The sequence below is a fragment of the Petaurus breviceps genome, unplaced genomic scaffold, assembly GCF_028583685.1.
Source record: "Petaurus breviceps papuanus isolate PSGF00001 unplaced genomic scaffold, PetGlider_PUasm1.0 189, whole genome shotgun sequence".
Taxonomy (NCBI): Eukaryota; Metazoa; Chordata; class Mammalia; order Diprotodontia; family Petauridae; genus Petaurus; species Petaurus breviceps.
In genome coordinates, this window is record NW_027185809.1 from 8,672,535 (window position 1) to 8,699,259 (window position 26,725).

General features: G+C 39.6%; 1 long non-coding RNA gene across 1 annotated transcript; it reads left to right on the forward strand.

Moving 5' to 3' along the window:
- The first annotated feature begins 6,748 nt into the window (after positions 1-6,748).
- LOC138164239 (uncharacterized) lies at positions 6,749-12,826 on the forward strand. Its single transcript, XR_011169014.1, has 5 exons — positions 6,749-6,956; positions 7,214-7,472; positions 8,343-8,408; positions 9,195-9,256; positions 11,428-12,826. It is a non-coding gene; the product is annotated as an uncharacterized lncRNA (long non-coding RNA).
- The last annotated feature ends 13,899 nt before the right edge of the window (positions 12,827-26,725 follow it).

Here is a 26,725-nt window from a genome sequence, read left to right on the forward strand (position 1 = left end):
AGTGGTGTGGAGGGGAGCATATGGAGAATGGCATTGAATATTTGGGAGAAAAAACAAAAGTCTTTGCTGACATCATTGAAATGGTTTTGCCACTAGTGTTTTAATCTCTGAAAACAGTTAGGAGCAAAATATTTTATTCAATTTGTATGCATCTCAGTTCTCTACAGAAATGTCTCTCTGCTAATAATCTAGCAATTAAAACAAAATTTTACTGATAATTATACCTGCCACTGTATGAGATGAATATTTCTTGTTGAAAAGGGCTGAATTTGATTCTGACAGCTTTCAGGTGAGGGGGAGGCTCCACAGACAAGTTTAATAAGGAAATGGATTTGTATTAGCATGTAAATCCTAAAGAGAGAAGTTTCTTTAATGCCTTTTGATGTATTTTTTTTTTATCTCAAGATGAACCTTTATATTAGAGAATCCAAAAGAAAGAGGCCAAAGGAAATCCTTCTAAATCTTTAAAGTGTTTGAGGCTTGGGGTATTTGGATTTGGAGTATTTGGAGTCTTGGGTAATTGGGGTTAAGCATGTTTGGGGGGCCTTTAGGACTTGGAGTGTTTCGGTTCCAGGGCTTGGGGTATTTGGATATTTTCTTTGAATAGCTTGATTCGACCCATTTGTCTTCTTTCTTGAGTAGCATGTGTGTATGTGTGTATGTGTTTGTATTTAACAATTTGAAGTATTCAAAACTCCTTCACCTCTTCATTTCTAAAAATCAGGGTTTCTTAGTGTTTTTTTTTTATGTCATGGATCCCCATTATGAAGCCCATAGACCGTTTCTCAGAATACTGTTTCAAATACTAAAAATATAATATATAGGATTACCAAGGAAAAATTCCATGAAAATGCAGTTATTAAAATATTAATTTTTGGGGTGGAGTCAAGATGGCAGAGTAGAAGCAGAACCTCTGAATGGCTCTGGCTTCCACCTTCCCCAGTCAATGTAAAAAGGGACTCTGAAGAAACTTTGGAGCTGAAGAACCCACAAAATGACACAGAGAAGCTAACCTCCCACTGAGTACAGCCCAGCAGGCCGGCAGGAATTGGCCAGGGAGGTGCTCTGGGAGCCAAGTCTAGGCCCACTTGAGTCTGAGATTTTAGCCCCAGGGAAGGCCTGACCAGCCACCAGCTGGAGGGACTCCAGATCAGCAGCAGCTGTGGCCATTTCCAGAATTATCAACACATAGATGCGAAGGACAAAGTGAAAGGTCAGTGCAGTCTGGTTTGGGACCCAGTAAGTGGGAGTGTGTCGGCTTTTGCCCCTGGAGTGAGAAGCTGCTGAGCCGCTGTCACAGCCAGTGCAATGTGGCAACTTCTGCTCCTGGCCTGCACACTGTAGGGAGACCAAGTGACCAGGCTGAGGGGTAATCGCTCTTGCTTTAACCTGCTTGGATCTGGATTTCAAGCTAGGGTGGGGGTCCTAGGGTGTGTGTCCAGCTTGCCAGAGCATGTGGAGGCCTCAGAGAGGGCACCCATCTAATGCCTCTGGCAGCTAAGAAAACCCCAGCTTTTGGGACAAAAGCTCCCCTGTCTGGTGGTAGAGTCCTACTGTGGCAAAAAGCCCAGGAGTCAAGTGACTGAGGGGAGACGTGACCAGGCAAAGAAAACAAAGCAGACAGAAGATTCCAACATTACACTCCTATTTAGGGGACAAAAAGGAGCAAAGCATGGAACAGGAGGAAGACAGTGAAGTCAGAACTCCTGCACCAAAAGCTTCAAAGGAAAATACAAGCTGGTTACAGGCCATAGAGGACCTTAAGAAGCAGATAAGAGAAGTGGAGGAAAAATTGGGAAGAGAAATGAGAACAACGAAAGAAAATTATGAAATTAGAATCAACAGCCTGACTGAGAAAAATAACACCTTTAAAAACAGATTAACTCAAATGGCAAAGGAGACTCAAAAAGGCAATGAGGAGAAGAATGCCTTAAAAAGCCAAATTTGCCAGATGGAAAAAGAATCTCAAAAGCTCACCGAGGAGAATCATTGCTTCAGAATTAGATTGGAGCAAATGGAAGCTAATGACTTTATGAGAAATCAAGATGCTGCTAAACAGATCCAAACAAATGAAAGAATAGAAGGCAATGTGAAATGTCTCATGGGAAAAACCACTGACTTGGAAAATAGATTCAGGAGAGAGAATTTAAAAATTATTGGACTACCTGAAAGCCATGACCAAAGTAAGAACCTAGAAATCATCCTCCAGGAAGTTCTCAAAGAAAACTGCCCTGATGTTTTAAAACCAGAGGGCAAAATAGAGGTTGAAACAATCCATCAATCACCTCCTGAAAAAAATCCCAAAAAGTAAACTCCTAGGAATATTATATCCAGGTTTGGAATTCCCAGATCAAGGAGAGAATATTACAGGCAGCCAGGAAGAAACAAATTGAATATTGTGGAAACACAATCAGGATAACCCAGGATCTGGCAGCTTCTATGCTGAGGGATCGAAGGGCTTGGAATATGTTATTCCAGAGGGCAAAGGAGCTGGGATTAAAACCAAGAATCACCTACCCAGCAAAACTAAGTACCATCTTTCAGGGGAAAATATGGTCATTCAGTGGACTTTCAAACATTCTTGATGAAAAAAGCAGAGTTGAATAGAAAATTTGACATTCAGATACAAGAAGCAAGAGAAGCATAAGAAGGTAAACAGGGAAAAGAAATCATAAGGAACTTATCAAAGTTGAACTATTAACATTCCTACATGGAAAAGCAATAATTGTAACTGATGAAACATTTTTCAGTATGAAAATCATTGAAGGGAATATATATATATATATATATATATATATATACGTCTGTATATGAGGGTATATGGGCATACGAATACATATGTGAATGTGTATATATGTATTTAAAGGTATACATAGATAGAGGGCACAGGACAAATTCAATAGGAAGGGATGATACTTAAAAGGGGAAATTAAGAGGTGAGAGAGGAATATAATGAGAGGAGATGGGGAGAGACAGAATGGGGTAAACTATCTCATATAGAAGAGGCAAGGGAAAATGGTTACAATGGAGGGTAAGAATAGGAAGGAAAAGGGAATGGGTCAACCTTATTCTCATTGAATTTGGCTTGGAGAGGGAATGAAATATACACTAAATAGAGTATCTCTCCCTACCGGAGAATAGGGGGGAAGGGGATGAGTGGGGGAATGATGAAAGGGGGGGCAGCCTGGGGGGGATGGAAGTTCGAAGCACACGCTTTTGAAAGGGACAGAGTAGAGAATAGAACAAGTGGGACGTGGAATAGGAGGGAGGGAAATATAGTCAGTCTTTTACAATATATCTACTATGTTATTGTTTTGCATTAGCTACACATGTACAACCTATACTTAACTGCTTATCTTTCCAGTAAGGGTGGGTGACAAGTGAGGAAGGGAATAAATCTGGAATTCAAAGTTTTAAAATCAAATGTTTAAATATATTATTAGTATTAATACTATTTTACAAGTAATTGGGAAATAAGATATACAGGCACTGCAGCATAGAGATCCACTATGCCCTACTGGAAAAGTTGAAAGGGGTATGGGAGAAAATATGGGAGAGAGCAGATTGGATGTGGGGATATCCTGTGGGACTGATATTTTTGGGTGATGGGCAGAGGAAAAATGGGGAGAAAATTTGCAACTCAAAATCTGGCAGTATGAATGATGTAAATCAGAAGTTAATAAAGCATTTGAAAAATGAAAAAAAAATTAATTTTTAAAAAATCATGGACCCCAGTTTAAGAATCCTGGTTCTACAGGGGTGGCAGGTGGCTCAGTGAGTAATACACTGGCCCCAGAGTCGGGATGATCTGGGATCGAATCTGGGCTCTGATACTTAGCACCACACCCAGAAACAACTGTCCGTGTAATCTTGAGCAAGTTACTTAACCCCAATTGTTTAAAAAAAAATCCTTGCTGTAAAATGGTCTTTATTTAAAATCCAAGCCTTACTCTTAACAGATTCATATGTACTGGCTACATGGACCACTAGTAGGGGATCCTGGGTTTGAATCCTATCTGAGTCAGGCAGTAATTATCATCCAGGTGCAAATATAAGGGCCTCTTGGAAGAGGGGATTAATAAGCTTTGTTGGGGAAGTCAAATTTCTGTCTGAGTATTGTACAAAAGGCAGGCAGAACAATATAGTTCACAGGGGCTCTCTCTTTGAAGCTGAAGACCTTGCCTCAGTTGAAACTATTTACTGCGATGTCTCTCTTTTCCCCTTTCTATACCTCAGAACCACTTGACATCTTTTCTTATTCTTCCCTTATTTATTCCAGTCTCGGATGAAGCGTTGATCTCTCTTCTCATCAGGGCCAACCTCCTTCATATATCCTGAATCCCACACCCTCCTGTATTTTTCAGCAGATTTCTTCCACAATTATATTCTTATTCTTTTTTTTTTGGAGGGGTAAGTGATTTGCCCAAGGTCACACAGCTAGCAAATATGTCAAGTGTCTGAGGCTGGACTTGAACTCAGGTCCTCCTGACTTCAGGGCTGGTGCTCTATTCACTGCACTACCCAGCTTCCCTTATATTCTCATTCTTACTCTCTTTCTGTCTCACACATATTCAATCTCTCCCCATCTATAGGTTTCTTCCTAGTGCCTATAAACACATTCAAATCCCCACCTCCTTAAAAAAAAATTCCTTATTAGACTCTACCATACCCTCAAGCTATTGTTCTATATGTCTTCTTGTTTTCTTAGCCAAATTTCTAGGGAAAATTATCTATGTTACAATGTCTCCACTTCCTCATCTCTCACTAACTCTTCCACCTTCTGCTGTTTGGCTTCAGAGCTGATCACTCAATTGAAACTGCTCTCTCCAAGTGATTTCTTAACTGCCAAATCTTTCCCTAAACCTTATCTATCTCTTGCTTTGCAGCATTTATTATTGTTGCCCAATGCTTCCTCCTGGATAGTCTCTCCTTTCTGAATTTTCATGATGTTACTTTCTCTGGGTTCTCCTCTATGGCCATATATCATACCCTCTGACTGTGGATGTATCCCAGGGCTTTATTCTGATCTTTCTTTTCCTCTTTCTTTATACTCTCACTTCATGACCTCGTCAATTCCTGTGGGTTTAATTATTATCTTTATGCAGATAAGCTGGGATCTCTCTATCAGTCCCAGTCAATCTCCTGAGCTCTAGTCCAACATTACCAAGTGCCTACTGGACGTCTTGATAAGATGTCCCATAGCTATATAAAACCTCAAACCATCTGAAACAGAATTAATTAGTCTCCCTCCTCAAAACTCATGCCTTTTGAAAACTCTCTTTTTTTGTTGAGGGCACTATCAACTTTCAAGATACCCAAGTTGTCTGGAACAATTGTAGACACTTAACAAATCTGCAATAGAAGGCAGCTAGAGTGCTGGGCATGGGGTCAAGAAGACTCATCTTCCTGAGTTAAAATCTTGCCTCAGACACTAGCTGTTTGACCCTGGGAAAGAGACTTAACTCTCTTTGACTCAGTTTCCTCATCTATAATATGAGCTAGAGAAGGAAATGGCAAACCTCTCTAATATCTTTGCCAATAAAGCCCCAAATGGAGTCTTGAAGTGTTAGACATGATAGAAATGACAGAGCAATGACAATTCCTTTGCAAAGGGACGGAGAGGGATGTTTTCTCCTCTCTTCCCTTGTGTCATTCTTAATTTTTATAATTTTGAAAAATTGACTTTGGAATTCTTTTTCATAGTTCTTTTAATTTACATCGCTAGAGTTCTATTGTATATTGTTTTCTTGACTGTGCTTACTTCAGTCTATCAATTAATGTAAATCTTTCCATGTTTTTCTGTATTTATAACATATGCCATTTCTTATAGTATAGCAGTACTCCATTACATTCACAAACTGTAATTTATTTAGTCATTTCCCATTCAATGGGCATCTTCTTTGTTTCTAATTTATTACTATCACAAAAAAATGCTGCTATAAATACTTAGTGTATATGGGGACTTTCTTATCAACAGTCTCCTTCAGGTATAAGCTTCATAATAGAATTTCTGGGTTCATGGACATTTAAATAACTTTATTTGCCTAGCCAAATAGCTTCCCAAAATGTTTGTACTGATCCACAGTTCCACCAATAATGTATTAGTATGCCTAGAGTCCCACACTCCTGCCCCTGCCAACAATGACTGTCCCCATCCTTTTTCATCTTTAATAATTTGCAGAGTATGAGATCAAACCTTAAAGCTATTTTGATTCACATTTCTCTCATTATTGGTAATTTGGAGCATACTTCATAGAATTGTCAATAGTTTGCAATTCTTCTTTTGAGAACTGTTTGTTCATATTCTCTGACTTTTTATCTATTGGGGAATGGCTCATGCTTCCTGACTTAATGCCAAGACAAATGATTCTGGGAAATACCGATTTTCCACCCTGTTAGTCCAATGCAGCATAAAGCACATTCAAAGATGAGGTCTGGGAAGGTTTTCTTCACATTTTGTGTACCCCTTGGGGAAGCTATGTGTATTCTGACTGGATGATTTCCTTTCCTTTGAAACATGTTGTCCCAGAACAAAGTTGGCTGATGAGTCAGACAGTGCAGATATAGAACTATTCCTTTAAAGAAGATCTTTATCTTTGGCATAAGAGGGAGCCAGAATCACATTTGAAGCGTGAGTTAGTCATTATTTTTTTTTTTTACTGAATTCACTAGTTAGCAGATGCATATCAGTTGCATTGGGATTGCACACAGGTGGCCAGATCCCAGGCTTACAACAGCCATAGTCAGTAGCATTGTTGAAACAGAAGTCATTCACAGGGTCTTGACCATGAATTATAGGAGTGTCAAATGTGCTTGTCTATTTAGAAGTTATTGCTTATGTGTTTAAGGCTGTGAAGTGATTCTAGAGGGTGGATCTCTACATCACTGACATTATTTGTAAGAGAGGTTTGAAAAGAAGTCATACAGAAGAAAGAGTACTGTCAACCTGTGATCTGGTTTGGGATTTATTCATTTAATGCCTTCTGTGTGCCAGGCACTGTGTTAGGCAAGGGGGATAAGTGGGACAGGGAGACAAGATGGAAGTAAAAGAGCTTATATTCATGTTGTTTCAGGAAAAATAAATGCAAAATGCATAAAAAGTAGATGCAGAATAATTTTGTTTTGGTAATGTTGGGGGTGGGGGGAGCAACTGACAAGATTCAGAACAGACTTCATGTAGGGAGCAATCGTTGTTTATCCTTTGTTCTTGCAGAGGACTGTGACATCAGGAACAGGATGCCATGACTTGCACGTGAATTCGATTACATGAGGGAGGACTGTACAAGGTCACCAGCCTCACTTTCTCCTCTGGAGGCCTCTGGATCCAGTGGCAAGAAATAGATCAGGATGAATGGAGATTGCCCTGGATTTAAGGCATGGTCTTTAAGAAAGAAATCCAGCCAGTAAATGACAAGATATATTGCTATGTTTCAGCCATCAAAATTTGCATTCCTTGGGCAGATCATCCACAGGTAAGGGCATGGTACTTACTCCCTTGGGAAGGGAAGGGGAGGGGAGGGGAGGGGAAAGGAGGGGAGGGAGGTCCTCAAAGAGGACCATGACATCAGGAAGATGATGGCATGACTCGCAAGTGGATTTAATTTAATTGAGGAAGGACTGTGCAAAGTCACCAGCCTCATCTTCTCCCCTGGAGCCATCTGTGACCAGTGGCAAGATATAGATCAGGACAACTGGAGATGGCCCCCAGGGAGCAACTAAGCTGGGGAAGTTACAAGGCAGAGATGAAGAGTCTTGCAGCATGGAGGAGAGCATGTGCAAATGTACTGAATGAGAGATGAGGGCATATTTCTTGTACAAACAAGTAGGTCTGGTTAACTGGAATATAGAATTCCTGGAAAGAAATGTTAAATCAGTTCTGAAAGGCAGAGTGGCTAGAGTTAGATTTCAGAACATTTTCAAGGTCAAATAGAAGACTTTGCATTTTATCCTAAGAGACAAGAGGGAGCTATTGGAGCTTCTTGGACATGCCTTAATTAGTCGAGAGTTACACACCTCAGAGACCATTTGTAGGATTTAGAAATGAAAGACACCTTAGGAAGGATTTAGTTCACTCACAACCCATTTTTCTTACAGGAAGTCTAAGTTTTCCTCCCTTCAATTTCATCCTTTGCTCCTGTTTGTGTCTTCTGGGGTCAATCAGAAGGCAGCTAATTCCTTCCCTGCTTGACAGCTATTCAAATACGTGAACGATATCGCTTTCCCTCAGTACTTCATTGTTACTGTTGGTATTCAGTTGTTTTCAGCCATGTCTGACTCTTTGTGTCCTCATTTGGGGCTTTTCTTGGCAAAGATACCGGACTGGTTTGCTCTTTCCTTCTCAGTTCATTTTATAGGTGAGGAAATGGAGGTGAACAGGATTAAGTGACTTGCCCAGCGTCACACAACTGGTAAGTGTCTGAGGCCAGATTTGAACTTGGGAAGATGAATTGGTATGTAATTAACATACTGTCCCTTGTCTTGGCATTAAGTCAGGAAGCATGAGTCATTCTCCAATAGATAAAAAGTAAAAAGATATGAGCAAACAGTTCTCAGAAGAAGAATTGCAAACTATTGACAACTTTATGAAGTATACTCCAAATTACCAATGAAAGAAATATGAATCAAAACAGCTTTGAGGTTTGATTTCATACTCTGAAAATTGTTAAAGATGATAAAGAATGGGCATAATCAATGTTTACAGGGCCAGGGGTATGGGAGGGTAGGCACTAGTACATTGTTGGTGGAGCTGTGAATCAGTACAAACATTTTGGGAAGTTATTTGATTATGCAAATAAAGTGATTTAAATGTCCATGCTCTTTGACCCAGAAATTCTATTATGAAGCTTATACCTGAAGGAGACTGTTGATAAAAAGGTCTCCATATATACTAAATATTTATAGCAGCATTTTTTTTTGTGGTAGTAATAAATTGGAAACAAAGGAAATGCCCATTGAATGGGGGAATGAGTAAATAAATTGCAGTTTGTGAATGTAATTGAATACTATTATACTACAAGAAATGATGTATGTGATGAATACAGAAAAGCATGGAAAGATCTGCATGAACTGATAGAATGAAGTAAGCCAAGTCAAGAAAACATTATACATTAAACCCCAGTATATTATTAACATATTGGTGACCTTGCACAGCCCTCCCTCACTTAAAGCCAATTTTTAATTCAATTCACTTGCAGGTCATAGCATCATCTTCCTGATGTCAAGGTTGTCTTCGAGAATGAAGGACAAACACCAGTCTGTGAGTAGTCCCATCTGCCCTGCCGAATATAAGCTTCTACCTGAAGCGATGCTTGGTTTCAACACCATGGAACAAGATATCCCTGGAGTTCCCCCTCCCTTGCCCATCACCTTTCCAATTTCTCATCTTCCCCTTACTAGATTGCAAGCTCCTTGAGGGAAAAGGTTATCTTTCTTTTTCTTATTTGTATTCTAAAGCATTTAATACAGTGTCTAGCACATGTTAGGCACTTAATAATTGTATATTGAATTTTATTGCATTGAATTGAAATGATATAAAGGACAGGTTTTTTTTGCCTTTTTCATCTTTTAAATGTATTTATTTGCTTTTAGTTTACAACGTTCAGTTCCACAATTTTTTGAGTTCCAAATTTTCTCCCCCACCCTCTGCATGGCAGTATGCAATCTGATATAGGTTCAAAATACCTTCACATTAAACATTAGTCAAGTTGTAAAGAAGGATTATAACTAATGGAGTGGACAAAGAGAAAGAGGGAACAAAACAAAACAAAAAAGAGAGAGGGCAAGTAGTTTGCTTCCATCTGCATTCAGACCCGGCAGTTCTTTCTCTGGATGTGGATATCTCTTTCCATCATGAGTCTTTTGGAGTTGTCTTTGGAGTTGCATTTCTGAGATTTTGCCTTTCTTGGTACACCCAGCACTTGGCATAGCTTCACATACAAAGCTCTTAATGAAAATGTATTGACTTACTGATCACTTCTAGCATATCAAGGTCTTTTTAATCTTAATTCTGTCAACAAATATATTTATTGTACTTTCTACCTCCCTGTCAACTTCATTTTTTTCCCTTGCTTTTAAAAATTTAATTAATTTATTTGTTTACTTTTAGTTTACAACATTCAGTTCCACAAGCTTCTGAGTTCCAAATTCAACTTCAATTTTCACAACTTGCTTTTTGGAATTTCATTCATAAGAACGACACATATCCAAAGGAAAATTCCTGGGATGTTCAGCTAGAAAGTTCTTTTCAAAGTTGAATTCTCTAATGACTCTTTTGGGGATTTTGTCATCAAAACATTTCCAAATCCATTTTAATTGTGCTATTATTTAACCCATATTTCTCCATTTGGATGAAAGGGATATGTGACTGTCAAATAATTTCCTGAAACAAATATTTTATGACCATCACATACCCCGACCACATAATAGAGTCCCATTATCAAAAAGGAAATGAGATTAACCTGGAATGGCTTGTTCTTGATGAAGCCTTGCTTACTTCTAGTGATCAACTCTCTCCCCAAAGTTTCCCTTTCAGAGTATTCATAAATTATATCATTGATAAAGGATTGGAACTTTAATTTCTTTGGTATAGGGAACTTGAAGGGAAAGAAACTGGCTCTACCAATGAAAATTGGTACCTTCTCTTAAATTTTTAGTCTTAGCTGCCCAGAACATTTGAACATTAAATGATTTGTCTGTGGTTGTGCAGCTATTATTTAGTTATTTATTATTATTTATTATGTTGGAGGCCAGCTACTTTGCCACATTGCTACCTTGCTGCTACTCATCCATTAATAACATACTCTATAATTTTGTAAGCAAAATTAAGCTCGCTAAGCTATTTCCCTTTTGGAGAATTGGAACATTTCCCTTCTGTTGTAATACTCTTGCTATTGACAGGAAATTCTATCTCTGGGCATTTGTACCAGCTATCTCCAATGCCTGGAACTATCTCTTTTCTTTTTTTCCACCTCCTGTTTTACTTCAAGTCTCAATTAACAATCCTATCTCCTGGAAGAACCTTTTCTGGTTCCACTTATTGCTAGTGCCATTGCTCTGAGATTATTTCACATTAATCATATATATGGGGATGCATATATTTTGTATGCATCTGTGGATGTATATATGCATGGATATGCATGTCAGTCTATCTCAGACTCTTGGCGTTCTCACTGTCTGTCTCCCATTTCTGGAACATTCTTCCTCATCTCTGCTTGTTGGCTTCCTGGATTTCTTCAAATGCAAGCCAAAATCTCACCTTCAGCACAATGTCTTTTCTAATTACTCTTAATTTTAATGAATTTCCTCTATTGATCATCTTTTTTAATCCTGTAAGCAGATAACTTGACCGCATATAATTGTTTATGTGTTTTCTCCCCTATTATCATGAGCTTCTAGTGAGCAGAGACTGTCTTTTGTTTTTCTTTACAGTGCCTGGCACACAGTAAGTGCTTAATAAATGTTTATTGACTACCTAAAAAAAGAAGAGGACCCCAATGAAGTATATAAGCACAAGGAGAAATTCCCAGTGTATTGGAGAGAGTATGTAATATTTGTATTTCTTCCAGGATCAAATAACACCTATGTATATACAAACTTCAAGTGGGCCTTAGAACAAGCCTACACAGCCTGTGACCCGCCAAACAATTTTGGGCGACCCATGAAAAATGTAGAAGAAAATCTGGGCCTCCCCAAATCCTTCGACTTGTCTGTGGGTCACAGGTTGTGCAGACCTGTCTTAGAGGATCATAGATTTAGAGCTGGAAGTCATGTTGGAGACTATCCAGTCCAACCCCTTCATTTTCATCATGAGGAAACTGAGTTTCAAAGAGATTAAGTAACTAACCCAGAATCTCACAGTTACAAATGAGATAATATATTTCAAGTACTTTGAAAACCTTAAAACATTATTAAAGTGCTAGTTAATGTTGTCTATAAGGTATCAAGGACAAGATTTGAACATAGCTCTTTCCAGCTCCAAGTCCAGTATCCTATTCACTCCACGACACTGTCTCCTCTTAGAGGAACACATCTCTCTCTACTCCTTTATAAAAAGGGCAACATTATGTTCCTTGAGAGAATAGAAGAGAGGCTTCCTGAAGGGAACAAAAAAGAAAAGTGTTCTGAATAGCAGAATAGACTCTCAAGATCTTTTAGGGCATTGAATGGTGAGAAAAATGTGACAGAGATGGAATGGAAAGAAGATCTCTACATATTTAATTTGTATGATGGTCTTCTCATAAAGAAGAGAAGCTAGACTATCTGAAGAGGAAGTGGATTCTTGTTCTTCAAGGAATGATAAGGCAGATTTACAGGTACCATCAGGGGAGAGATTCTGTTGCTGTGGTCAGAGGAAAAAGAGATAAGCACTCATGGTTGGTGACTACTTGCTGTTGTGTGGCCCTGAGGGGCTGCTCATTGAAACTGATATAAACAATGGAGAGGTCACCCATCTGCCCAGGGCACATGTCTGGAAGGTCATAGTCTCCGGAGACTTGTCAGACCTGGTGTCACTTACCTGTTCTGAGTGATTCACTTGAGGACAAATGCTACCAGTAGAAGGAACCGGAAAAGCATCGCTAAAACGTTCCAGGCGAAAAACCCCAAATAAACAAGTAAAACCACTGAAGACCCTGTGGATAGAGGAGATGTTCTCATCATTACTACAAATTATACACTGGGGACACAAATCACAAAGGAGGATTTGGGAAGTGAACTCCTGGATCGGAAAACAGTACCTAAGAACAGGATTTCTATTCCCGGACCATGGCTTAAAATATAGGAATGATGGCTTCCTGACAATATGCTTAATAAAATTTACTAAAATGTATTTATCTTTTGGTTTGAGAATCTTAAATCTTAAAGGAAACAGATAAGAGAAATAAATTACCTTAATAGATCTACCATGTTTGATGACATTGAAAATAGCAGGCACAACATAGGTTGCAAGTCAACAAGCTTTTATTAAGCACTTGTTTCGCTCAATTGTTTCAGTCTAGTCCAACTCTCCATGACCCTGTTATGGGGTCTTCTTGGCAAAGATACTGGAGCGGTTTGCCATTTCCTTCTCCAGCTCATTTTACAGATGAGCAATGGAGACAAACAGGGTTAAATGATTTGCCCAGGGTCACAAAGCTAGGAAATGTTTGAGGCTAGATTTGAACTCAGGAAGTTGAGTCTTCATGACTCCAGCCCAGCACTCTATCCCTGTGCCCTGTAGCTGCCCATAAATCAGCAGCTTTCATATCCTTCTCTCTCCTTTTTTTTCCCATGGAGTTCAATAATGTTTCTTAGTTTTTGTCTTTATTCCTATACCTTTTCTCATACTCAGAGAATCAAGTATATTTGTTGATATTCCCTTTAACAATCTCACTTCCCTGTTCATCAGTCTTCTCAACTCTCATGACCTTCAGTGTAACTACATCTCAGAAATCCACAATGTTCTCATACCAATCAATTGGCTAGTATTTCTTATGCATCCAGTATATGCCAAGTACCATTCTAGGCATATGTACACATATAAGTAGATACATCAAATATACACATTAAAAGCAAGATGACTTTTTGGAGGAAGATTCAAGGTACACAAGAGAGCTGGATATCAGGAAAAGATTCAGGTAAAAGGAAACATCTGAGTTGTAATTTTGAAGGAAAGCAAGTATTCTAAGAGGCAAAGGTAAAGAGGGAATATATTCCATACCTGGGGAACAGCGTGTACAAGGCACAGAAATATGACTGAATTATTAGAACATTTTCCATGACACTACCTCAAATATCATATAGGTAATATAAAAATCACATGGACACAACCAGCTGGTGAAACTACTAGAAGTTCAAGAGCCAGGGCACTATTGAAATCATTCCCCAAATTTAATAGGTGGCGTCCTTTCCATTAGTTCATGTTTAATTTTCGAGGGGGAGTTGCTAGCTTTTTGGAGAAAGGGGTAGAAAGTTCATACCTAGCCTGGTTAGAGTAATTCTTCACCAGCTTACCCCTCAGTGAAATTATAAATATAGCTTAGGACAGAATTGGCAGGTACATTAGAGATGATCTAATTCAACACCTTCGTTTTATATGTGAAGAAACTGAGGCCTACAGAGAAGAAATGCCTTGCCCAAGGTCACCTAGAAAATGATGCAGCTGGCGCTTCCAAATAATTATTCTTTCTACCATACCAACATGTCATGTTGTTTGCCTTTCTCTTCTATCTCTTAGGGGTTCTTTGTTTTTGTTTTTTTTCTTTGCTTTGGTATTTCCTTTTGGACTTGAACCAGAAGACTAAGTGGTCAGTGGGAGTCTGTCCTCTGATGCTGGCCATGTGTTTTTTCACTTGATTCAGAGTCTCCTCTCAAGGGGACACAGGCTTTTCTCTTTCGGAAGTAAACAAATCCCAGACAGCTTTGTGTGGGTTGACTCTTTTTGTGTAGAAAGGCTGAGGGCTCACCAAGAAAAAGAAGCAATCCCTCCCATCCTCTCTGACTAGACCAGCAGCCAGACCTCCTCATGAGAGGAAGACTAGGTTCCTCTCCCAGGCCTCCTTTATGGCCACAGAAGGTCAGCAGTGTTGGAAACCAAACTCAGTGGTGCAGTCTGTTGGATAATATTGAGGTCACATATGTTTGGCTCAGGGATTCTTGGCTTTCCTGTTAGATCAATAAGTAAATCAATCAGTGCAACCAGTATTCATTAGGTGCCTATTATGTGCCAGACACTATGTTCAATACTGGCAATTCAAATGCAAGGAGTGAAACAATTCCTAGCTTCAAGGAGCTTAGCTGCCATCATCCTAGAATTTAAAGACAGAGGAGAACTTAGGGACAATTTGATTCACCGCTCTTTATTTTACAAGTAAGAAAACTGAAGCCCAGAAAAATTAAGTTGCCAGTTAATTGAAAATTAATTTTCCAAAGGTGACATAGGTAGGAAGTAGCAGAAACATTTGAATCTCGATCTTCTGACCCTTCCTAGTGCTCGTGTACTACAGCTCAGGCCAGGCTCTTGACAGAAGGCAGGCGAGTCCATGGCAGCTAATCTTTCCCCAGATCCACGGCCGTTGCTGTCAGTAGGAAGGGGAATGTAGACTGGTCACACGTACCTGCTTCTTTGCTAGGTGCTGAAAAGGTCCATGAGCATGGTGAAATTCTTCCCCCTCCCCCTTGAGAGCTGACAGATGAATGAGGCAACCTGGCTAGGCACTAGGCCTGGAGTCAGTCAACTCCCTGCCTCTCTTACATTAGTAATTACTTATTATTATTCTTTTTGGTCAGTTAGTTGGGTCTGCCTCTTGGTAGGGTTTTCTTGGCAAAGATACTGGAGTACTTTCCATTTCCTTCTCCAGTTCATTTTACAGATGAGAAAATGGGCGCAAACAGCATTAAATGACTTGCCCAGGGTCACACAGCTAATAAATGTCGGAGGTCAGATTTGAACTCAGAGAGGAGATGAGTATTCCTGACTCCAGGCCAAGCACTCTATCCACTGTACTACCTAGCTCACCCTACTAGTAATTATAGTATACAGTATTACACAATCATTCAATAAAAAGCCTTACGACATCAGGAACAACTGCATGGAGAAGTTGGCATTTGTTTTGGTCTTTAAAAGTAGGAAATGAGGAAGTGTACCAGAAGTCAAGGCTAAGTGGGTCACTATAAGTCAGGAGCAGCAAACCATTCTAGCTATGAGTTCAGTGATGTTCACAAAGGTGCACCATGTTGATGAAACTTTTTCCATAATTGCTTCACTTAACTTTAATTCAACAAACATTAGACACCTACTGTGTCCTCTGCATTAGATTCTGGGAAAGATATAGAGTTTGATCATCAAAAAAACAAGCATTTATTAAGAACCTATCTTGCTGGATACTGCTGAGTATCAAATGTGTAATGGTGGTACGCCATAGATGTGGTTATGAACCAACCTGATTTCCTTGAGAGCCCAAGGAAAAATCTCACTTACAATCAGGTATGCAAAACTGCAGAGGGTGGGATGGAGGAGAGGTGTCAGATAAAGACTGTACCCAAACTGGAAGTAAAAGCATTATATTAGTTCACAAAGGAAGACTGCTTTGGTTGGTAGGAGCTCCAGTTCCTTAGGGCACAAGTTGGGTGTTTTTAGCTTTTTAGTCTCTCATCCAACCAGAGACAGGCATTCCAGAAAGACAGGAAATGAGGGGAAGTAGTAAAGCCTTAGAATCACAGAGGTTGATAAAAGATCAGGTTCATTTCTTTTTGGTTGGTGATCTTTAAAATAATGGAGGCCCAGGGGCAGCTAGGTGTTGCAGTGAGTAAAGCGCCAGCCCTGGAGTCAGGAGGACCCGAGTTCGGTTCTGGCCTCAGACACAACACCCACACAAAAACACTAGCTGTGTAACCTTGGGCAAGTTACTTAACCCCAATTGCCCTCCAAAAGGCAAAAAAAAAAAAAAAAAGATAATGGAGGTCTATTTCAAGATTGTCTGGTTCATCCCATTGTTGCCTACAAGGAGGAGAGAAGAATAAAATAGAGCCCCAGAGTTTCTATTGGCACAACCCCATGGCACTCTCTTTAGCCTCAGAGGTTTCTTTATCTTGGGAGATTTTCCCCTAAAATTCATAGTACTTGGGTTTTTCTTCTTTCTCCATGTAAGGCAGTCCCTGTTCTCAAGTAGCTTACATTCTCCCAGGGGACACAACTTACATGTAATTAGATGTATATACATAGATTCCAGATAAATGCAAGGTAATTTTTTTTAGGAGGAAGTGCTGGTAGCTGGGAAGGGGTAGGAAAAACCTCAGACAGCAGATGCCATTTGAACAGTAGGTACTACTGGGGCATCCTTCCTACTGAGCATTTGCATATTAATAGTGGCCTTTGATGGTCTAATTTGAAAGAGTAAGGAATCAATTATTTGAATTGTAAGCAGGCTGGTAGCGGGAGAAAACTCCCTCCCTTCTCCTCCCTTATTCCTCCCTCCCTTCTCCGCTCCCTCTTCCTTTGCCAATCCTTTAGACCCCTGGGCTAAAATAGGGAATTTATCAGCTAATTGATAATCTATGAGGTCCTGGAAATTACTGACAAAGCTTTGGCCCATGGCTTTTGGCAAACCTAGACCACCGTTCACGTAGCAGAAGGATAGGAAGCAAAGTCTGTGGCTTCTAACACTATCCTATTCAAGAATTGATGGAATGCTAATAAAGCTGCCCCCAGACTCAATACAGCCATTGCACCTAGCTAGCCACTGCCCTTGAATCCAAATCACAAATTTGAACAGCTGGGTCCTCGTACTCAACCACAATAGCATCACCCATTTAACCCAAAATAGGATCACAATACCTAAGTATCCATTTTGACCAGACAGGACCACAGTAGCTAGTCAATCAGAAAGCAGGATGTCTGACCACTGAACCATAGAAGGAAGCCCTCCCCTATTCCCTAATCCTTTAACAAATCCATCCTGCCTTTTTAATAGTCATAATTTCTGTTATGTAATTGCATCTTTATCCTCTAAAAATCCATCTTGCTTTCACTGAAGTTGCTGGTTCCTCTTGGAACCTAGCATGCTTCGGAGGGGCCTCAATCCTTAATAAATGCCTGCACTTGGATTAGAGGCGGTCTGATTCTGAATTCTTTAAGACAATCCAACAGCACACCATGAAACTGCTACAGAACCATCAGTGAATCCCAATTGCCTCTAGTGTAAAACACCATGCTTCACATTTGTCTCTATCCCACTTTCCAAGATTATTTCACATTTCTTTTGATGTACTGTACATTCCAGCCAAAGAGGCTTCTCTGCTGTTCCCTAACCTCGATGCCATCATTGCCACTGAATGTTTTTTAATAGGTCTTCCTCATCTCCACCTCTTTGAATCCTCAGTTTCCTTAAAGACTCAGTTTATGTGTGATTTCCTATTGGAAGTCTGTTTCTTCCCCTTGCTCCTCCTCAAATTATCAGGTATATATATAGTTACCTGTTACCATGTTGTATTCCTCTTTGTAGAATGCAAGATACCAGAGGTCAGGAATTGTTTTAGGTTTGTCTTTGCATCTCTGGTGTACAGGAAATACAGTGCCTTGCAAACAGTATGCTTTTAATAAATGCTTGTATTAGATTATATTTGGTCTTTTTAGTAGCCTAGTTGCAGACACTGAAAACAATTGGATGCATCCAGGACATTCAGCTCCCACTGAATAGAAAAGAGAAATGGATGGCTAATTTAGAACTTCTTCAATCATCTTTGAAGAAGGAAAAGACAAAAAAAAAAAAAAGACAAAAACAGCCTGCCTCTGTGTGTGTGTGTGTAATAGTATGTGAATCTCTTGTCTAGAGATCCTAAACTGTGATTATGGGTGTAAAGATAAAAGGCAATTATTAATATTTCTGGGATGATTAAAGCTACACAATTGACATTCATAACAATGTGAGTTGGAAATCTTATCCCTTGAGAGAAGGGAGGAAAGAAACTTTATGTTAGAGAGAAAGCACAGAACTGGGAGACAAAGACCCTCATTGTCACCTTAGGGAGCTCTGGGTTTTCTTAAGACATGTGATTATTGCCCATTAGTGTGGTATATACTACTCAAATCTGTGTAGACCATGAAATGAAAACAGTTTGCCTTTATTTGGTAGAGATTTTCTGGGTGGTCCTTGGTAAGTGATCCAGGCTCCCTGGAAAAATTTCTTAAGAGTAGTATGAGACTCTGGCCAAGTAGGAATAATGAAAATCCCTTAATTATTTCTGAAGGTAGCATGCTTAGTGGGTGGAGAGTGGGCCTTGGAGACCAGAAGATCTGGCTTCAAGCCCCATCTCTGACACGTACTGACTGTGTGACCCTGAACAAGTCACAGTCTTCCCTTCCAACTCTTTGATTTTATTAGTTTGCAGAATAGGTACTGACCTATAGGTTCAATAACCCCCCCCCCCCAAATATCCTAATAGTCATATAATGTGGTGGAAGGTTGGAAGTCAGGAGAGCTATGTTTGAGTCCTTTCTATGATATAGTATAATCTGGCTCTGAACAAGTCATTCATTCTCTTTTTTAAAAAAAATTAATGCTTTACTTTTATATTACAAATATTTATAGGTTACTCCCTATAACCTTATATAACCTTTGTTACAAGAAAAGGTTCTTGTAACAAAGTAAAAGACTTAAGCAGAACTAACAATACAGTTAAGCAGAACTACCAATACACAGTGATCTCGTCAGAAAGTGCAGGCAACATTCTGCATCTATAGCACCACCCTTCCCTACAACCTCTCTATTTAAAAAAAATTAATGAAGAGAAATGGATTTTTTTCTCCCTCCTATCCTCTCACCCTTTGGAAAAAAAGAGAAAAGAAAAACAAATTCCTTACAACAAACATATAGAGTGGGGTAAAACAAATTTCCTCATTGGCTCATTAATATTTCTGGGAAATTTCCCTCATATGTGTGTATAGGTGTATGTATATGTGTGTATGTGTGTGTATACACACACATACACACATATCTGAATACATTTGTATATAAGTTAGTATGTATATGTGCATATATACATGTATGTATATTGTATATATTGCATATTTATGGAAGAAATGTCTTCTTTCTGAGGTTATGTAGTAGGTAACTGCTCTGAAATTTACCTACCCCAATGCAGAAATTATAGAAGTAAGAAAAACCTAGGTTTTTATTAGTATGTTTAAGAAGAGGTTCAGCTCTCAGACAAAATGAAATCTGAGTAAAGATTAGGATTCTAACAAGACTTCTTTTGGCAAAATTATATCAGAGTGACATATAAATAATTGTTTTACATATAGCAATCTTATACAGTCCTCTTAGGCCATAAAAGTTAAAGAAAGGATATAGTCATAATCCCATGCTTCATTCAATGTTATAAAAATTGAACAAAGAAACAGCCATAGTCTCACACATAAACAAACCTAGTTAAACAGATTTTAAATATAAACTAATTTAGGTTGCAGATTACATGCCATATAGGGGATTCACAAACAGGCTGATTGAGAGGGAAGATTTACATGTTACCAAGATAACCATGAATACTGGAGTCAGGGAAATCATTCCTTAAATAGTTGGCTATGGGAAATAAACAATTAAATCACTTTAGGTAGCTCAAATTCCCCTTTGACTTTTATCAAAGGAATGTCAAACAGTCTTCTCTTAACATTATTATTACAGGAGTCAGGTTTTGGTAAGAAGAGTTTAATATTAATAGAAGACAGACTTTTAGTAAATAAAATGTTGCAAGAGGAATGGCTCTGAATCTTGAATAATAAAAACTAATAAGAAGGAATAAAAAATTCCCATGGCAATATATACATATATGTTTATATATAAAATTCTGAAACCTAAATTTGTTACTTCTCTGACAGGAGATATTTTTTCATTGATTTTTAACCATGGATGGTCATTTTATTGCTTATGGTTCTTAAAGCTTTCAAAGTTGTTTGTATTCACAGCATTGTTGCAATTCTATAACTTGTTCTCCTGACTCATTTCATTCTGCATCAATTTACAGAAGTTTTCAAAATTGTTTCTGTAGGGTTTCTCTCAAATTATATGAGTTCATGTAAGTCTTTCCATGGCTCCAAAATCATCTATTTCCTTCTTTCTTTTTCTTTTTTTTAAGCAATCAGGGTTAAGTAACTTGCTCAAGGTTCCACGGCCAGTTATTTTTGGGTGTGGTGCTGAGTATCTGAGCCCAGATTTGATCCAGGTCATCCCGACACTGGAGCCGGTGCTCTTACTCGCTGAGCCACCTGGCCGCCCCTGAGCAATCGGGGTTAAGTAACTTGCTCAAGGTTACACAGCCAGTTATTTCTGGGTGGGTGCTAAGTGTCTGAGCCCAGATTCGATCCCAGGTCATCCCGACACTGGAGCCGGTGCTCTTACTTGCTGAGCCACCTGGCCGCTCCTATCTCCTTATTTCTTAAAGTGGAATATTACTCTATCACACTCACATGCCAGGATTTATTTGGTCATTCCCTAATTGATGGACGTCCCTTTCATTTTCTAGTTTGTTGTTATTGTTTTTGCCAGAACAAAAAAAAGCTGATATAAATATTTTTGTACCTGTAGGAACCTTTGTTCTTTCTTTGATCTCTTTTGGGCACAGGTCAAGCAGCAGCATTGCTGGGTCAAAGGGCATGGACTGTTCATAACTTCATGTGTATAATTCCAAGATTCTTTCCAGAATGCTTCTACCCGTCAATGGAGGCACAGCCACAGTGAATTAATGTGTCTACCTCCTCACAGTCCCTCCAACATTTAGCAGTTTCTTTTTTTTGTCATTTTTGCTAATTTTATATTGGAAATAATAATCTTTATACTAATAAACTCAGGGTTGTTGTGGTACAACCATTTTGTACACTTTGAAGTGCTGCAGGACTGTAAATTGTTGTCATTATTATACAGGACCTTACAGTTTGAAAAACACCTTCATTTCTATTATCTTACATGGTCCTGACAAGAGTCCTTCAAGGTTTCCAGATCAGGGATTATACTCTCCATTTAATTGAAGATGAAATTATGGATTAGAAGGGGAAGATTTACTTTCTTTTTATTTTCTCTCCTTCTGCCCTAACCCCCCCACCCCCTTGGGATGGGTGGGTGGGGAAAACTTTGTAAGAATTTGTAAGACAAATTCCCACATTGGCCATCAATGTGTGTCTCATCTGGTATACTTAATCAAACACCTCTCTGTCAGGAGATGACTTGACACAGGAAGACTTATTTTTCCAGGGTCAGAGAATTAGTCAGTGTTGAGCTCAGGTATTTTAACCTCTAGTCCAACACAATCTCCATTATCTTGAAATACCAGCATATATTTAAAGGGCATCTTCTGTTTTTCTGTGTTTCCAGAAGAATGAGACTTGAATTTTTGACATCATCTAGTCCAGTCTTCTGTTAATTATAGTAATCTGCTCTATAGCAATTGGGATAGATAGTTACCTTGCATCTGCACAAATACTTCCAGTCTATTAGCTCCTGGTACATTCTATTCCATTATCAAAAAAACAAACATTTACTATATTCCAGGAACTGTGCTAGGCTTTAAGGATACAAAGACAAAATGAAAACAGTTCCTGCCTTCAAGGATTCTACATTCTGAGAGCAACGAGGGGAGATAACATGCCCATATAGAAATATATGCAAACCACACATGTAATGGGTACAAAGCAACTTTGTTGGAAAAAGCATGAACGTCTAGGAGTGGGGTTGTATGGGAATGGGAATTTAAGATCTTCCCTTCCCCAGGTCCTCTGATAGGTTTAAGTGACTCTGAGAACCTTTACAGATTTGAAAATATACTCTTCCCCCTCATAGGCTGAATGTGGTCACATGGAGCCTGTGGCAGGAGGCTTGTTTTTCAGGAATGCCCACGTGTTGATTCTTTGTGATTGGGCAGTGGGACAAGAGAGTTGTTACATTCTCTGATCCAGGAGAAGTCTATATACACCCTGATGTGAGGTTTTGCTTTGAGGCTCACTTTGAAAAGACTTATGTGATTTGACTAGACGAGACTTTGGGCAGCTATTGAGTCCCCTGGCTTTGAAAACCCAGATATTGGTGCATCCCTTTCTGGCAATTGACTAGGTATGGATGTAATGGTAAGATAGTTGGAAGCCTGTCTGCTGATGTTTCTCTGTATTTGTTGTCTGCCTAAAACTTCTTTGTATTCTCTGAAGTTCGGGGTGCTGACCTTTTTCTCCTGAACTAGGTAAATGACATATGTTTGATTAAAGCAAGATTGTTAATCCATTTTGAGTTGCTTTCCTTTAGAAAAGCAAATCTAAGAACCTGTGTTGACAGCCATCCTGGGTATATTAGGGTGCTTGCTGCTACAGGGCTGGGGAGAGATACCAGGAAAGGTATAGTAGTGATGCTTGAACTGAGTCCTGAAGGAAGCCAGAGATTGTCAGATGCTGATTTGATGAGAGAGAACATTCTGAGTATGAGGAAAAGCTAGTGTAAAGGAGATGGAGTGGTATATTTAAATGGTAAATGGAGGCATTTATATTTAATTCTAGAGGTGCTGGAATTTATTGACTCCATTAGTGGTCATGTGGTCATACCTAAATTTTGGGGAAATTCCTTTGGTGGCTATAAGTAGTCTGGATTGGAGTCAGGAGAGACTTGAGACAGTGAAATAAGTTAGGAGACTATTTTAACAATCCATGAGAGAGCTGTTGGCCTGAACTAAGTTGTGTGAGTAAAGAAAAAGGGGTGTATTTGAAAGATGTGAAGATGGAAATAATAAGGTTTGGCAACTCATTGGTTATGTGGGGTGAATGAGACTGAGAGGTTAAGTGATACCAAGGCAAAAATACTGTAACTTATTAGCTTTTTTCTCCTAGTCTTGTTTCTGACTTTGTCCTCTGGGGTCAAATAAAATCAATGCCAGGCAATACCTGCTCCACACAGTAGCCCTTCAAGTATTTGAATATAGCTTTCATTGGCCCCTAAGTCTTCTTTTCTCTAAGCTAAACACTCCAACTTTTCTTTAGCTTACCATTTATTGGGTCCTCTACATTTGGTTACTTTCCTCTCAGTACACCACATATTGATATGGCCCCTTTCAAAACAGGTCTCAGAACTGAACACGAAATATCAGAAGAAGGAGATGCTGTCTTCTTCCCATCATTAATCCCATCCCCTCCCCACATAGTTGCTTGAACTAAAGAAAGAGAGGTAAAACAATGATGATGCATGTTGGTCATATTTGCTCCCCTCTAGGTGATGAGAAAAGGAATATATCATTAGCTGCAGCAGCCAATGTAACTTGTAGATTCACAGGATGGGACTTCACAGTGCTGATACTATGCCAACTACAGTGGGTCTTCCTATTGGCACACTCATGCAAATAACTGAGTGGGGGGGGGGAAGGGAGTTCTTTACCTTAGAATGATTTCTATGACAATGTGCTTAGCTCTTTGTTGACTTCAGTATAAAGCATCCCTTGGCATAAACACTCTAGGCCATTCAGATTACTTTCTGCTCTGGGTAGAATGGGCTGAATCTTAGGTTAAGATTATGAGTACAGTCAAACTGTTAAGAACCAGAACAAGAGTGAGACTGAGCATAGAGCAAGGGAAGCACATGTCCTTTTCTTCATGAGAATGTAAAACTGGTGGGCATATGCTATTATTAAACACTTATAGCTAGATTAGAGGAATGTGTGGCTATGTCTCATGAGATGCTTATAACCAGACTGGTATAAACAGAAAACATCCTGGCTGGGGAGTGAGGAGACCTGGGTTCTACTCCTGGCTGTGCGTCTCATTGTGGGAAGTCACCCCACCTTCTGGACCCTTGGACAAGATAACCTCTTAAGTCTCCTTCCTTCTCTGGTAATCGATAGTCATAGGAGAGAGACCTGAAGCCAAAAGGAAGCTCAGAGGTCTTCTGGTACAAACCCCTCATTTTATAGATGAAGAAACTGAGGCCCAGAGAAGCTAATGAGTTGCCCAAGGTTACAGAGGTGATTGTCAGAGGCAGAATTTGAACCCAGATCCTCTGATTCCAGAGGTGATAAACATAGGCCTACATAAAATTTCAGAGTTGGTTCCTATAAGATAAAATAATTTTATTAACAAGGGACAGGAGGGGAAAAAAAGAAGCAAATTTGTATTTCTAAGTTGGTTTAATATGCCAGTATCTACTGTTTGCTCCTGGATTTCTCGAAACACTTTACAATCCTTATCTTGGATAATGTGTTTAAATATATGCAAAGATACTATCAGGGTCACTGATGAGGATGTAGTTTAGCCAAAGCAAAAAACCTACCTATAAACTATATTGGGAAGGACTAGCTTGTGTCATTTAATAGAGTTATTTTCAAAGTCACGAAACTGGTCACTTTTCCCTCCTTCCTGGGGCAACATGGCTTCTAAGAGAGGTTCCCATTTTCTCAACTAAACAAATACCTTTTTGTTTTTTGTTGCTGTTGAAGAAAGCCTGAACAAACAGTGCCCATCCTGCCTGGAACCACTCTGTTTGCCAGCCTGGGTGGGGGATGGCTCCAACCTCCAGGCAGCTGGCCTGGCATACTAGACAGATGACTTGTGCTCCTTGCTGATTACTGGCTTCAGGCCAGGGATTCAGATGCCAGACCCTTGAAGTAAATCAGTCTTGAGGCTGTTCATTTCTTCCATCCCATCCTGACCCAAATTGTCCCATCTTGTCCAATCCCCTAGCACGTCTGAGCCTGCAGATGAGTGTCTCCAGGGGCTTCTCAGAATAGGCTCCTCAGTGTGATAGTCAGTCTTGCCTTTTTTTGGGGGGGGGGTGAAGCATAGAAGTGGAGAGGTAGGAGAGAGAAACAAATACTATCATCGGCCTCTCTGCTCCATGGCGTCCTAGGGGATCCTGGAGAGCTGTGAGGGGGAGGTGAGGAGAGGAGTCATGCCAGTTCCTTCAAGGAAGTATCTAGCCCTGAGTCAGTTTGGTAAGGAGGGAGGCTAGTACATTGCGAATTACTTCTGTCTTAATCATTGCAGTTATCTGGTTTATACGTCAGAAACACATTTGATTCTCTCGGAATCTAGAAACCACCTAAGCCAGAAGAAGGTCAACAGGATAGTGATCTCCTGGTTTCCTTTGCACCTGTAGAACCAGAAGTTTGCTGGGAGACTTTCTGTCCTGGTCTGTGCTCCCATTTCACTTGACTTTCTTGTTGATCCTCTAAGTTCTTTGTGCTAACAAACTGTTTCACCCCAACTTTTTGCTGGTTCTGCTGTTCCAAGATTGTTTCAGGGCTCTATTTTATGGTTGTTTGGAGGTGAGTATGGGAGAACTGCAGTGGTTAACTGCTAACTCTACCATCTTGGCTCCCAGAAATGACCACCTGTAGAAGCAGAGGGAGGAGGACAAGCCCTTCAAGTAGCTCTGATAATTAATCTTTGTATTTACATGATGCTTGTTTCTACTTCGAATAGTTTGTTTTCTCAGCTAATACTTTTGGGAGAGGTGGGGATAGAACAGGAGAGCTCACTGACCACCAGGCACATCAGTCATGATTGCCAGCCCCACACTCCTTCTGGCATAATATACTCAATTTCAATTAAGCATTTATTAAACACCTACTGTGTGCTAGACCATGGGCATAAAGAGATAAGATCAAAATGGTTCTTGCCCTCAAGGAGTCTGCATTGTACTTGGAGCAAAGAGCATAGACACAGAGAGGTAAATGCAAAACATATTTTAAAAAATACAAAATCATTTTGAGGACACTAACAATGTAGGACATAGAGTGCTGGGTATAGAGAGCTAGACCTGGAGTCAGGAAAACTCATCTTTCTGAGTTCAAATATGGCCACAGACACTTCACAGCTGTGTGACTCTAGGCAAATCCTTTAGCCCTGTTTGCGTCAATTTCCTCATCTGTAAAAGGAGCTGGGGAAAGAAATGGCAAACCATTGGAATCTTTGCCAAGAATACCCCAGATGGGATCACAAAGAGTTGGACATGACTGAAAATGACTGAACAACAACACAAAACAATTGACAAGATCGGTAAAGGACTCTTATAGGAGGTAGAATTTGAGATGAGTTTTAAAAGGAGTCAGGGGTTCCAGGTGGAGGTGAGCAGGGAGAGTACACAAGCCATTGTGGGAATGCCTATGTATGGCAGGAGATGAATGTCTGTTAAGTATGCCAGTTTGACCAGAATGTAGACTGTATAAGGGAACTATGGTAGAAGCAATATCCTAGCCTCTGATCCCATGCAACTTAGGCTAGTTTTTCCTT